Below are 13,486 nucleotides of genomic sequence, written 5' to 3'. Positions count from 1 at the left end.
GGCACCATGGCAGAACAGAAAGGACAGTAGGAGAGAGGGTTTAGCAGAAGAGAGAAGAAATGGGTTATAGAGAGTTTGAGATAGTGGCATGATGCCCAAAACGTGTTTCAAGCAGAGCACTGGATATGAGCATGAAAGCCCAAAGAAGCTGTAGGTGTGTAAACTGGCTATGTCACAGGGCTTGAGGTTCAGAAAGGCACGTCGGGCGGGCGCCTGTCTCCGAAGCAGCAATCCAAGAAGACTCTGTGCAGGTGCTCTCAAAGCTCCAGGTTGCCTGCCCTCACAAGGGAGGTCCTGGCGTGCTCCAGGCACCTCCAGCTCTGCTTCGCTGCTCAGCCAGAAGTGCTGCAGCCCGCGTGGCTCCATGCCAGGAAGGGCGGGATGCAGGAAGCTGGCAGCTCCCGGCCCCACTCCCTCGGGACCCATCCCACCTCCGGTTCCCAGAGCACACCTAACGCCCACGGACGACATTTGGCTGCCTGCAGAGCTCAGCAGGGGCCAAGCTCTTTGAAAACATGCCTTGGTTATGATGGAGGAGGTAATGGGGATGGCACTACCATGTGGGGATTTTTTTAGTTAATGGCATGGTAGTTAGGGTGCCTGCCCAGGGAAACCTCAATATTAGGTCTTCCTCAGCCTGGAGAAGCTCAAGCGTACATTTCCCAAGAGAGAAGCCTAATAAGCAGGCCAGCTGTGGGAGGGGAAGAAACTCGGAGCTTGTTGTTGAAGTTGGGTCTGAGCAGAATAAATTATACGTGACTCAAAGGGCCAGGAAGGGAGCAACCAGGGGCAGCGTGACTGCAGCCCAGGGGCTACAGCAGAGCTGGGAAGGGAATAAAGCTTGGCATATCCCCAGCTCCACGGCTGTTTCGCCATCCAAGCCCATGCAAGACAGTCTAGTACAGATGTGAAGATTGCTTTTCTTAGAAGAAGACGTTAACCTTTCACTACAGGGCTGGGCTCCTTCATGTCCCTCAGCCTTTCTTCAGAATCCTTATTTCTTAGTGGCTGCAATATACATGTTTGAACCCACTGGGGTTAAGGATGGCACTAAGGATAGCTATTTCTTGGGCAAGTGCTTTAGCGAGCAGGATATCATATAGGACTTGGGTACTGGTATCACCACTGTCCCGAGTTTTAACAGAAACTGCAATCCTTCCTTTTTCCTTTTTGAGGAAATAGTTACAGGGCTTTTCTTTCAGAGAGACTTGTTGGAGATGGGTTCCAAATAAATGAATATTCCTAACTGCATTTCTCTCTGAGCATTCCAGACTGTGGAGAGGGGTTCATAGAAACACAGGATAACGTAGGTCAGAAGAGACTGCTGGGTGTCATCCAATCCAACCTCTTGCTCAAAGTATGGTCAAATATAACAGGTTGCTCAGGACCATGTCGAGCTGAGCTTTGAATATCTGTGAGAACTGAGATTCCACAACCTTTCTGGGCAACCTCTTCCAGTGTTTGATTAGCCTCACTGTGAACATTTCTGTCCTTGTGTCTAGTCAGAATTTCCTTTGCTGCAACTTGTGATTACTGCCATTGTCCTTTCACCGTGCACCTCTGAGGAAAGCCTGGCACCGCCCTACCCTAGGTAGCTGATGGCAGGAATGAGGTGCCCCGGTGCCAGGGTTTTGCACTGGCACAGCTCCCTGCTCAGCATCGCCATTCAGAGGTGCCTCACCCTCCCCACACACTGTGCTTCGGCAGCTAGCACAGCGTTCTGCTGTTGGTCTGGGGGGACAACCCTGTAAGCCTGTGTTGGATTCGGCACTGTGGTGGGCTAATTACATCATATCCCACTGAGTCTTCATCTATGGCCTCCGTTGCCTTGCAGTTTCCCCAGTTTCTGGTTAAATCTGCAGCATTGCCTGACTAAAGAATCATATGGAGAGTGGCCAGCTACTGTTTTTTATTGAAAGAAGTAGATGCTTTAGAACAGGTAGTGTTGAACAATTATAAATCATCCTCAACACCATAAATGTTTCCAAATATAAGCAGATACTCAGGAATGAATGTACAGGAAAAGAGAATCTGTTTATTATGTTGTCACTTCATACAGCTAAACCATTTACTGCTTTGTTTGCACTGAGATATGGGTCCTTTGTAGGTAGCAGCTGTACACCAGCTGTGTGTGTAGTTCCCTCTATAAAGATTATAGAGGGAACACACAGGCTGCAATGTGGAAAAGGAGTTTCTCCTACTGAGTAAAGATGCAAAAGATGTGCTGGGTGTTGTGCCTCTATGATCCATGAAGAGATTCCTCATCAAATGTGGTGTGAAAGGGACCAGCCAGCCAGTAACCCATTGCCTCTGAATGGGTTACCTCTTCATTTGGTAAATGGACGGTGGTTTCAGGAGTGCCTGAACTGGCTATGTGTAGGGCTGGGGCAGGTCCAGAAAGGTCTTGACTGAGCCTGAGCTAAGGAGCCCCAGTAAACTCATATCTGCTCTTTGTGGACATGAAAGTGGTGCTACGCAGGGGCAGCTTAGGTCTGTCAGGGGCTGACTGTACCTCCCAGGACCAGCCCTGTTAGGGTGCCTCAGCCTCCTGCCCCTGGGCTGGGCAGACCTGCAGCAGTTGGGCTGCTACTGAACCCGTCAGCTCAGGCATTTACACACTGCTACGTTTGAGCTAAAAATCCCTTTCCGTTAAACTAATTTAGTCCTTTTCCATTAAACTTCCCATTTAAAGTAATTAATGATTATCCATCCCTGTGACCAGACTAGTGGAAAGTTGACTGCATGGGCTTTTCCTTGTTGTCTTCTAAGCTTTATCCCTGAAAAGAAGCTGGAAGCCAGATGAAAATCTCAGGGAATGTGCCTCTGTTAAATGGGGGGCTGGGCCTTGGTGAAAGTAGCAGCAAATCTTTCCCTTAAAGATAGCGGAGCTGCTCGTGAGAGGAAGAATTTGAGAGTGGGAGCCTAACAACGTAGTGGATTTTGTCACTCCTACCAAACACACGCCACAGAGCCCCGAACAGAAGCTGGCATATCTCACATCTCTGCTACCGTGGAGTTTTCCAGCTGTCCCACGTCTCGGCAGCGCCTCGCCTACTGCAGAGTGCCCAACCAGGTCCTCTCCTCCCCTTCACTGCAAGGTTAAAAGCCAGTTTCTCTGCCAGGTGAGTCTGCCAAAGCTCACTCCCAAATGATTTTTATCGCCAGTTTCTGATACTTTGAAGAATAAGATGTATTTGCTATGATATCAAAAACAAAGTGAAAATAATGAAGGACCAGAGATTACCAGGAATGTAAAAATGACCAGGCCAAAAAACCCTTGTATACGCATGGCTGAGACTTACAAACTGGTGGTGACAGCAAGACAATACAGTCTTCATCACAGCAAATCTGTCAATAACGTAAAGTGCTTCTGCCTGTTTGTTTCTTCCTCTCTCTTACATGGGTTAACTTGCTAATGTTTGCTTTAATAGTTTTCTGCAGGATTTATCAACAGTGGATTAAAGACAAGATTATAGGGCATGCAGCATTGGTTTGCTTCTTGTGGTATCCAGTGACTGCTCTATACTTAAGGCATTTGCAAGACCAGGTCTAACTAACAATATATACAAGCACTTGACAGCAATCTTTTCTTCAGACTCTCTGTCTGAGATGATTCAGCACTGAAAGATGCAGTCTCTAATACTGCATTTTTCTTCTTGAGCCAGAACTTTATAACTCCTCAAAGAAACCCAACCCCATATTAATATAACACACAATTACAAATGCTCTTACCTGACGTACCGTGCTGAATGCATTTGTAATGTTAAATTAGCCTTTGTGGTGCTTTGAGCTGTTGCTTGGACCGGTGTGGTTCCCTAAAGACATCAGCCCTGCTGTTAGAGACGATGCCCCGGTACAAGATCTAACAACAAAACCCACTATCCTCTCTTACTCTCATTGCCCCCTCCCTGACTGCTTAAACACGTGCTGATGAACCAGAAGGCTGTTGCCAAACAGTCTTAGGAGCCCCACAAGATTGGCTAAGCACAACTCGCTCGCTGACCTGGAGAACCTCCTCGGAAAACTCTCTCAGGAAAATGGGAATAAAATATAGGATAGGCAAATACCTTTTTGGCAATAAGAGCAAAGCTATGCTTACTTTATTTCAGAGAATAATTTTTTAATGCGGTATTTGCACAGGTTCTTCTGCTATTCTTTTCTAAACTAAACTGTCACCTGTGCAGCTTTCTGTACGAACACACAGTTGTTTTCTTGGGAAATATGTCAGGTGTGGAATACAATTCAAATACCAGTTTGAGAAAACAAAGACTCTTAAAAAAAGAACTGGATGTACAAAGATATGTGTTGTAAGGCCACATTCTTTCTAAGGGTAGCATCTAGGCTGCTGATGACACATCGGGTTAGAAAAATAATCAGCTACGTCTCCAAAGAACGTTCCTTTCTTCAGCATTTGTTTAATTATTTTGGGCCTACATGTAAATACAGGATTTAATTCTTTAATTCTAGAAGACCAGCTGAGCAATCCTCTTTCTTTCACTTCATTTTTTAATTCACAAAGCCAGGGGACCATGGCTTTGTTTTATACTTTGCTACAAGACAAGGAGAAATTTTGTGGGCATGATCTTTAAGACAGAGGATTGATTTCAAGTACTTTGTGTTGAAAGTTGTGGTGAAACATCCCCAAATGCTTTCTCTCTGTACTGACCCCTGCCATTTCAAAACTAGTATACCTTGAGCCAAAGGGCTGGGGTACCTGTTAAAGCAGTAATGTGTGCTCTTTCACCTCGACTTTATTAAAACAGTGGCAAATTCTGAATATATTGTCAAGGGTTAATTTTTTTATCTCCCTGGGGCCTCCTCCTAAGCATTTTTTCCCAGATCTGAATGATGATCTGACTACTCTTAATGGCTCTGTAGCACCTTCTCTTCCCCCCTCCCTCACCCCCCAAATATTTAGATTGCTGCCAAGCTCTATTTTGTTTTCACTGAGTGCATTACTCCTCAAATTTCCTTAATGCGACACGTGGCATGTGCTAATGTACCTAGCCTGTGCCCTTGATTTCAGCCAGGAAGTCTGCCCTGCTCTTCTCCTGAAGGCTCTTGCCTCTACTGCAAAGGTGCTGTGGCTGTTCAGGAGCAGTTGCTGAGCTGCCATAAATTAGAGGCAGGTGTATTAAGGGAAATTGAAATGGATGCTGGTTTCCTCCAAACTTGAGTGGTGAAGGAGCTTCATGTGCTGCTGAGCTACCCCTGGAGCAAGAAGAAGAACTGCCAAGAGAAAGCCAGGACAGAAAGCTAGGAGTAGAAACCACCAATGTTGTCCCAAGCTAAGCCATCATCGCTAATGAGTGTCCTGTGTTTAATGATGCTCATTTAAAAAAAAAAAAAAGCTGGATGTTCAGAGGCAATAAGGATGAAAAGTTTTTAAAAATTGTGCAGAAGTTCAGGAAAGAGTTACATGACTGCTCGTGTGGAAGCTGGAACCACACCTCCACCTAGAAATGGATGAAAAGTGTTTTTTTAATTGCTTTGTAAGACTGAAAAAGGAACCATTTGGGGTATTTAACTTCTTTTTCAACTTGTGAAAAATTTTGCAAACTCAAAATACTAGTTTTAATTTTTTTTCTTTTCCTCTTTTAATTTCTTCTTTTTCCAGTAAGTACAAGAAACTAGTTGCAGGCAGGTTAAGCTTTTTCTTCCCTGTTGCAACAAGCAAATGCATACTTTTCTTTCATTCTTCTGTAACTTTTCTAAACCGTCTCATGTTTTTAAAAATCTAAGTGGCAGAAAGGAAAATGAAATTACCAGAAGTTACTCTGTCATTACTCAAAACTCCTCCTGTTCCCACAGTAATGCTTCCAAAGATGTGGAAGCTTTGAGAGGTTGCAGAATAACAAAGCAAGGTGAGAAGAGGGAGAAAGAAAAGTGAAAAATAAAATTAAAAAAAAAAAAAAAACAAACAACCAAATTAAAAACTTCTTTTAACACTAGTTTTTCTTCTGTCATAGTCTGTTGGATGTTGGGGAAAGAAAGGCCTCATAATATTTGGAAAATCTGAAATAGAAAAATTTCTGTGAGCCCAACTGACAATTTATAGTCCTGCTGTAGGAGAAGATCAGTTCTGAGACCATCTAAGGAACCTGAAGGTGCACAAGTCCATAGGACCTGATGAGATGCATCTGCGGGTCCTGAGGGAACTGGTAGATGAAGTTGCTAAGCTACTATCCATCATATTTGAGAAGTCGTGGCAGTCCAATGAAGTTCCCACTGACTGGAAAAGGGGAAACATAACTCCCATTTTTAAAAAGGGAATAAAGGAAGACCCGGGGAACTACAGGCCAGTCAGTCTCACTGCTGAGCCTGGCAAGATCATGGAACAGATCCTCCTGGAAACTATGCTAAGGCACATGGAAAATAAGGAGGTGATTGGTGACAGCCAACATGGCTTCACTAAGGGCAAATTGTGCCTGACAAATTTGGTGGCCTTCTACGGCAGGGTTACAGCATTGGTGGGTAAGGGAAGAGCAACTGATGTCATCTACCTGGACTTGTGCAAAGCATTTGACACTGTCCCACAAGCCATCCTTGTCTCTAAATTGGAGAAACATGGATTTGATGGATGGACCACTTGGTGGATAAGGAAATGGCTGGATGGTTGCACTCAAAGAGTTGTGGTCAACGGCTCGATGTCCAAGTGGAGACCAGTGACGAGTGGCGTTCCTCAGGGGTCGGTATTGGGACCGGCGCTGTTTAACATCTTTGTCGGTGACATGGGCAGTGGGATTGAGTGCACCCTCAGCAAGTTTGCCAACGACATCAAGCTTGGTGGTGTGGTCAGTACACTGGAGGGAAGGGATGCCATCCAGAGGGACCTTGACAGTCTTGAGGGGTGGGCCCGTGCAAACCTCATGAAGTTCAACAAGGCCAAGTGCAAGGTCCTGCACATGGTTTGGGGCAATCCCAAGCACAAATACAAGCTGGGAGGAGAATGGATTGAGAGCAGCCCTGAGGAGAAGGACTTGGGGGTGTTGGTTGATGAGAAGCTCAACATGACCTGGCAATGTGCATTTGCAGCCCAGAAAGCCACCGTATCCTGGGCTGCATAAAAGCAGCGTGACCAGCAGGTCAAGGGAGGGGATTCTCCCCCTCTACTCTGCTCTCATGAGACCCAATCTGGAGTATTGCATTCAGCTCTGGGGCCCCCAACATAAGAAGGACATGGACCTGTTGGATCGAGTCCAGAGGAGGGCCACAAAGATGATCAGAGGGCTGGAGCACCTCTCCTATGAAGACAGGCTGAGACAGTTGGGCTTGTTCAGCCTGGAGAAGAGAAGGCTCCAAGGAGACCTTATGGCAGCCTTCCAGTACCTGAAGGGGGCCTACAAGAAAGCTGGAGAGGGACTTTTTACAAGGACATGTAGTGACAGGACAAGGAGTAATGGCTTTAAACTGAAAGAAGGTAGAATTAGATTAGCTATAAGGAAGAAATTCTTCACTATAAGGGTGGTGAGGCACTGGAACAGGTTGCCCAGAGAAGTTGTGGATGCCCCATCCCTTGAAGTGTCCAAGGCCAGGTTGGATGGTGCTTTGAACAACGTGGTCTAGTGGAAAGTGTCCCTCCCCATGGCAGAGGGGTTGGAACTAGATGATCTTTAAGGTCCCTTCCCAACCCAAACCATTCTATGATTCTATGACTCTAATAATAAACATGGATCAGAATCATTATTATTCTGCTCATGGCTATCCCAGTTTTTTAAAGTTCTGTTAGAAGCTTATATAGTTGTGCTGGAAGGCACCAGTGTATCTCTAAGATATTTTCAGGATGCCATTGACAATGATGGGCAGCTCTTTGGGCCCAAAAGGTACTGTTTATATTTTATTTGATCCCAGCTCCTATGTACCGATATATATATACACACATTTACATATCTACATACACATATTTGTATATTTATATGGATGCTTGTGCTTGTGTACGCATATGTAGAAAAGAATTATGAATTCATCTCTAAATTAGAAACTAATGTCAGAAAGTACTACCTGTTTTAGTCAGGTAAAGGGAAAACAGGCATCGATCTCTTTCTATGCCCTTTTTCTGCATGTTCAACTTCTTGCTTTGTGGTTCTAGGATGCAAATCTGAGAGAAGTCCAGAACTTCAGAGATTTGAGAACATGAGGGGTGTTATGGTTTTTGGTTTTTGTTATGTTTTTTTCCCTCAGAATTTTGAAACAAAGTTCTGTGTGTACTTATTGAGATTTTTAGGGGGAAACTGTGAACTCTAAACAACATCTGAGATGCCCAAATGCTGCAATAGCAAGGTATAATGTGAAGTAACTGCAGTATATGTAGTTGTATTTGGAACATCTCATGCACTTGCATTTCCAAAAAGGTCATACTAACCCATGGATTAACCCAGTGCATATGTGTAGTTAGTGTAATTCCTTCCCATCGCCTTCAGAAAGCTTTGGATAGCTTAAGATATTCACTTTACTATGTAATTTGCATGCAACTGAAAACAAGGAAGGGAGGGAAAAAACCCCCAAAACTTCAACGCATGGAGAAAAAACAGAAACAAATCCCAGTTGCAATGAAGTGCCTATTTTCCTCCTCACCTTTCTTCTTTGTTCTCACCTCGGCTAGCATAGAAACAGCCTTGGCAATGATGCAAAGTTAGTTTCTGACTTTTGAAGCTGGTCTAATGTCCTCAGTCTTACAAGATAACATCCTGAGTCTCTTATATATCTGTACTTCCTGAGAAGTTTGTGGATTTGAATATGAGGGACTCAAGAGCCTGAGAGAGCCTGGGATGTTAGCGAGTCAGGAGCCTCTTTCACAATATTTCCAGTCTAACCTGAAATGGATGGTACCAGAAATTGCAAAGGAAAGCCTACTCCTAAGGAATTTCTAGGGAGAATTTGCAAATGGTGGAGTTAAATTCATAGAATACTGGAAAAGGCACTTTTTTGTGCATGCTCTACACTAGACCCCATTTAGATATTCTTATTATCATTTCAAGACATGCTGCTGCTGTTCCTTTTGACCTCCTTGTACTTCTGCAGTTTAAAACAATTACATACTTCTTGTAGTTGGTATTAGAGATTCTGCTATCCTATTCTTGTTCTTCTTGTTCCTACTGGCAGCGAGGAGAGCTTTGCACTGGCCTGAGGAGGAGGAGCAACTGCTCCTTACCAAGCAGCCCTGGCCTCACACGACCTGGAATGCCATGGGTCTTTGGTGGGATTAGTACCAACACTGCCGCGACTGATTTAATATCAGCTGAACAGCTTTTTCTTAAACAGCCCTGGTATTCTGAATATCTTCATACTCAGCATTTATCTTCCAAAAACTGCCAAACAGTGAGTGGCCTCTGTTCTGCCTGAAGTCAAGCCCAAAGGAATTTACTACCTGCACCTGTGTGAGCCACTTCTGACCTTCTTGTGATGGGATAATGCTGATATCTGGTACCATTTATTCACCCCTCTTGTGAAGTTGACTTTTATAAATACCTGGGCTAATTCCCACTTATCTATTGGGAACAGAGTCTTGGCTGGGAGGAGTTTCTGTGAGAAGAAAGAAGAATAGTTAGTAAAAATAAGGATTAATTGCTGTTATCTACGGAAAGAGAGCTTACATTTGGTCCTGCATGCAGTAGGATATATACCTGTTTTTCAAGCAATGAAGAACAACTGCTCTAGAGATGAGCACTGGCCAAAGGAAAAGTCCATTTTCCTTTCTCTTACAAACACCATTGACTATAACGTTGTATCTGAGGTGAAGCTTCTAAGGAAGGCACAGATGGCAAATTAGTTAAAATAGCCCACTGTATGCCTGCGGACAATGACTGGACCTAAAATTCAATGGGGAGCCTGCATGAGAAACAGCACCGACATTCTTGTCAACCCATATTTATCGACGGCTGGGCTGCTGTATTGCATCAGCTGGGATTTCTTCATTGTATCAGGTGCAATATACTGGGAATCATGACAGGACTGGATGCTATGGTTAACTCTGGATGGGGTTTTTTTGACTCACTAATGGCAAAGGCATATTTTCTAGCAGGTGTTCGAATTCCCAGCAGCAAAGGGAAGCTGAGAAGATGCATGCTGTTTCAAAGCCTTAAAGGCTGCAGCGCTATGAAAAGTTACCCCTTCCTCAAAGGTAGGGAGTCACAGTGCTTTTATGATGATTTATCTAACAGTGAAAGGACTGAGAATATGCAAGGAATGGGTTGAGAGAGGAAAAGCAAGAATGCCCCATTAAAATACTGTCCTCAGTAAAGACATCCTCATTGCTCTACGTAGTCAGCGTTCTACATGCAATAGGTTTGAATCTTTTCTACTGAAATGTGTCAAATGCAGAATTGTTTTAATGGGAGAAATATTTATCCTATCATATGGATGTTTATTAGTCTGCATAAAGAAAAACCTGAGGGCAGAGTTGGTGTAAAATGGTGAAAGTCAGTGATGATGAATCTATTTTCCTGTTCAGTGTTTTTAAGAAGTATTTATAAGAACAGATGGTGGGCAGCAGCAGAACATGTTCAGTTTTATCAAGACATTTGGCTAACAAGCACAGACTGAAATGCATTTCTTTCCTTCTCGACTTAATAATTTTAATTAGAGGCAAAAGGTGTGGTAGTCTCATTGTCTGGAGGCGTATGTGCAATATTGTCTTGGTTGGGCAGGACTGGGTGGGAGAGAATATCACTGCCTCTAATGAAGGGTGGTGCATATCTGTGCAATCTCTATTTTTTTTTTATTGTCTGGTAATCTAAAAAATGCAAATTCCAAATCTGCTATTGCACAACATACACAGAGATACACTGAGGCTATACTTTCAGTTAATCAGAGAACAAAAACATGACTATAAAATGTGTGCAAGTAATACCGTGCCACTGGAGAAGAAAGGCTTTTTAACAAATAGTGGGTCATACATGTATTATCTTGAGGCGGAATTTTCAAAGCTACCTATGTAACTTAGCGGTGTCTGGAACTCCTTCACTATTTAAATGCTTTTGAAAATCTCACTTATTAACTAGCCATTTTGAACTTCATATACTCTCTCCCTAAGGACATCAAAGTGTTCTGGAAATAGTAATTAAGGATCATATGCTCTAACCAGGTCTAGTGGTGTTCTCTTCGTTTACCCTACTTATCTCTGCTCATATTCGAACTCTTTCGCAGAGCTGCTTGCGCGGGTGGTGATGTGCCTTTTGTCCTTTACCAGCTCGCCAAGCCCAAACCCAGAGCTGCTTCTGCTCTTGCATGCCGCAGTGGGAGGTGGGGAGCGTACCAGTATTGGGCTGGTCCCAAAAGGAAGCGCTGCAATGAGATTCGTACCCTGAGCAGCCCTGGCACGACGTTCTTCCTGTGTGTTCCCTTTCTCGTGTACAGGTTATGAAAATATTCAAAATGCCTTCATCTCACAAACATGCATTTGTTAAGAGCTGCGTGCTTCTAAGATTGTCTGCGAGAAGCTAAGCTGTCTTCATGCTTTGTCATCATAGTCCTCGTGAAGGTGGCTGTCTGATATATCCACCACAAAGAAAGGTCATAGTATTTATGTAGAGTACTTTCTAACTATAAATCTGCCACTGACTTCAGGATTTTGTTTCACGATTGTAAAATTTTAAACCAATAAAAGGATTGATTTTATAAGATCTTATTGAAGGTTTTCCCTTACTGACTAATTCACTTCTTGAGAACTGTTTTAAGGACTGTTATCAGCCTCCTGGCTGTGAAAAGGCAACACAGCTCTATCAGTCATTACTTTACAGCCTTTTAGTCACGGCTGTTTCGAAGAAAGTTTGATTCGCCATGTAAAGCTACTGGTATTATGTCTCTTTATGACTAGAAACTTGCTTTTGCTTCCCTTGTGAGTATAAATCTCTGAGATTTACAAGAAGTGGCAGGCTGCACTGCACTGTGTTTCACCGCTGCCCAGGAGGGCAAAGCCTCAGCAGGGAGGTGCAGGCAGGAAGGTCCGTGCAGGCTGGAAGGTCCATGCAGGCTGGAAGGTCCGTGCAGGCAGGAAGGTCCATGCAGGCTGGAAGGTCCATGCTGCCCAGAGCCTGTGTCTCAGGGCAGGAGGTTTCCTGTGCACCACTCAAGTGGGAGAACTGAGGTTTTGTGCCCATGCACAGCCATCGGCTTCACACAAGTTGCATCAACCGCTTAGCAGGATTAATGTTCTAGTTGTTATGGTCTGCCAGGTAAATGATATACGGCCTGTGTGGTGCATTACAATACATATGTGCCCAATAAACCATGGTGGTTTGTTACATAATACATACTTTCAAACTTTAAGTACATAGTTAAGTTTTGGCAAGGGGGACTGATAAAAAGCCTGATTACCAGATATGTCAGAGTAGTGAAAACAAAATAATCCGATTTCCATCGCTTCCTCCTTCCATCATAGACCTTTCCAAATGTCAGATACATGACTGAACCTGGAGGAATGGGCAGCCACGTTTTCTTGTGATGACAGCGCTTTGGGAAGTGCCAGCCCTTGATGGTCTGCAGTAAACCAGGGGCAGCAAAGAAATCAAGCCCAGCCTCTGAAAAAGATATATGCACCATATTCCTAATATAAGCTGTCTGCATTTACCAAACCATCAGAATACTGTGTTGCTTACCTGTGCTGGTTACCTGAGTTGTTAAAAGACCAATGATAACAGAAAACAAGCTAAAGACAGATCAGAAAGTATAACAGCTAAACCCGAGAATTTCAGCCTTATTTTACTTTGCTTGTTTTGGGGGGATACTATTTAAACAATGTCTGTGTATTAAAAAGTGTGTAGGCACATATGCTTGCCTCTGTTCAAAGTTTTTGGACATTAAGCACAGTGCCATGAAGATCTTTAGTCAATGCCTGTTGCTTTGTGATGCTAGATCAGCAAACCCTGGTGGTTTATAGCAGATGAGCGTCTCATCCTCTGAGGAACTGTTACGAGTTGGTGGATGCAATTCCAGCATTAAACCAGGTGCAGTGGTGGGGCTGAACTCCTGTAATGTGCTATCTCATGGGCCATGTCCCTTCTGGGAGACAGAGTACCACTCTCCTCTGAGAAAAGGGATTTTACTCGTGGAGAAGTAATACCAGGCTTACTTCTCCCTTCCTCTGGATCTGTACTCAAGGAGCCCAGAGCTGGGTAGTCTCCAATAAACTGTGCCACTGTTCGGGGAAGCCGCTAATTATTAACAAATAAGAAGGACAGCTCTTTTGAACTATGAGTCTGTTGGTTATATTTGATTGGAAGGGCAGGTCAATGTGCTAAAACAATTTAAATTTCAATAAAATATTATTATTTCATGTTTTAAAAGGTTTAGAGTGCCTACAAGGCAATTTTTTGGATGGGATGCTGTTTGACAGACAGCATAGTCTGTGTTTCATGGTTCTTCTATTTGTACCTGCTTGTAAGGCACTGTAATACATAAAATAGTAATTGTAGATATTAGTGTAGATATCTGAAATCTAGATAAGCAAACCCAGGTTCAAGTACAATGCGCTGCACTTAACTGAGGA

Source organism: Mycteria americana, chromosome 4 (assembly GCF_035582795.1).
Source record: "Mycteria americana isolate JAX WOST 10 ecotype Jacksonville Zoo and Gardens chromosome 4, USCA_MyAme_1.0, whole genome shotgun sequence".
In the NCBI taxonomy this organism is placed as follows: Eukaryota; Metazoa; Chordata; class Aves; order Ciconiiformes; family Ciconiidae; genus Mycteria; species Mycteria americana.
The sequence above is the reverse complement of the archived record's forward strand: the minus strand, read 5'-3'. Positions refer to the sequence as shown.